Raw genomic sequence first — 1,893 nt, 5'->3', positions numbered from 1 at the left:
ACTCCTTGACCCAAAGTGAGTTACCCTAGCCCCTTTATAAGTACTCCCTAAACCCAAGTGAGTTACCCTAGTCCCATATAAGTACTCCCTGACCCAAAGTATGTTACCCTATTCCCATATAAGTACTTCCTGACCCAAGTGAGTTATCCTAGCCCCTTTATATGTACTCTCTGACCGCAAGTGAGTTACCCTATTCCCATAGAAGTACTCCCTGACCCCATGTGAGTTACCCTAGTCCCATATAAGTACTCCCAGACCCCAAGTGAGTTACCCTAGTCCCAAATAAGGACTCCCTGACCCCAAGTGAGTTAACCTAGTCCCATATAAGTATTCCCTGACAGCAAATCAATTACCATATCCCCTTTATAAGTACTCCCTGACCCCAAGTGAGTTATCGTAGCCCCTTTATATGTACTCTCTGACCGCAAGTGAGTTACCCTAGTCCCATATAAGTACTCCCAGACCCCAAGTGAGTTACCCTAGTCCCAAAGAAGTACTCCCTGACCCCATTTGAGCTACCCTAGCCACTATATAAATACTCCCTGAACCCAAGTGAGTTACCCTAGTCCCATAGAATTACATTCAGACCCCAAGTGTGTTACCCTAGTCCCATATAAGTACTCCCTGACCCCAAATGTGATATCCTAGCCCTTTATATGTACTCTCTGACCGCAAGTGAGTTACCCTAGTCCCATATAAGAACTCCCTGACCCAAAGTGTGTTACCCTAGTCCCATATAAGTACTCCCTGACCCCAAGTGAGTTATCCTAGCCCTTTATATGTACTATCTGACCGCAAGTGAGTTACCCTGGTCCCATATAAGTACTCCTTGACCCAAAGTGAGTTACCCTAGCCCCTTTATTAGTACTCCCTAAACCCAAGTGAGTTACCCTAGTCCCATATAAGTACTCCCTGACCCAAAGTATGTTACCCTAGACCCATATAAGTACTCCCTGACCCAAGTGAGTTATCCTAGCCCCTTTATATGTACTCTCTGACCGCAAGTGAGTTACCCTATTTCCATAGAAGTACTCCCTGACCCCATGTGAGTTACCCTAGTCCCATATAAGTAGTCCCAGACCCCAAGTGAGTTACCCTAGTCCCAAATAAGAACTCCCTGACCCCAAGTGAGTTAACCTAGTCCCATATAAGTACTCCCTGACAGCAAATCAATTACCATATCCGCTTTATAAGTACTCCCTGACCCCAAGTGAGTTATCCTAGCCCCTTTATATGTACTCTCTGACCGCAAGTGAGTTACCCTAGTCCCATATAAGTACTCCCAGACCCCAAGTGAGTTACCCTAGTCCCAAAGAAGTACTCCCTGACCCCATTTGAGCTACCCTAGCCACTATATAAATACTCCCTGAACCCAAGTGAGTTACCCTAGTCCCATAGAATTACATTCAGACCCCAAGTGTGTTACCCTAGTCCCATATAAGTACTCCCTGACCCCAAATGTGATATCCTAGCCCTTTATATGTACTCTCTGACCGCAAATGAGTTACCCTAGTCCCATATAAGAACTCCCTAACCCAAAGTGTGTTACCTTGTCCCATATAAGTACTCTCTGACCCCAAGTGAGTTATCCTAGCCCTTTATATGTACTCTCTGACCGCAAGTGAGTTACCCTAGTCCCATATAAGTACTCTCTCACCCCATGTGAGTTACCTTAGCCCCTTTATAAGTACTCCCTAACCCCAAGTGAGTTACCCTAGTCCCATATAAGTACTCCCAGACCCCAAGTGAGTTACCCTAGTCCCATAGAAGTACTCCAGAACCCCAAGTGAGTTACCCTAGTTCCATAGAAGTACTCCCTGACCCCAAGTGAGTTATCCTAACCACTTTATATGTACTCTCTGACCGCAAGTGAGTTACCCGGTCCCATATAAG

This window comes from Prorops nasuta, unplaced genomic scaffold (genome assembly GCF_024137725.1).
Source record: "Prorops nasuta isolate Cenicafe-Biocafe unplaced genomic scaffold, Cenicafe_Pnas_1.2 PNAS00087, whole genome shotgun sequence".
NCBI lineage: Eukaryota > Metazoa > Arthropoda > Insecta > Hymenoptera > Bethylidae > Prorops > Prorops nasuta.
The sequence above is the reverse complement of the archived record's forward strand: the minus strand, read 5'-3'. Positions refer to the sequence as shown.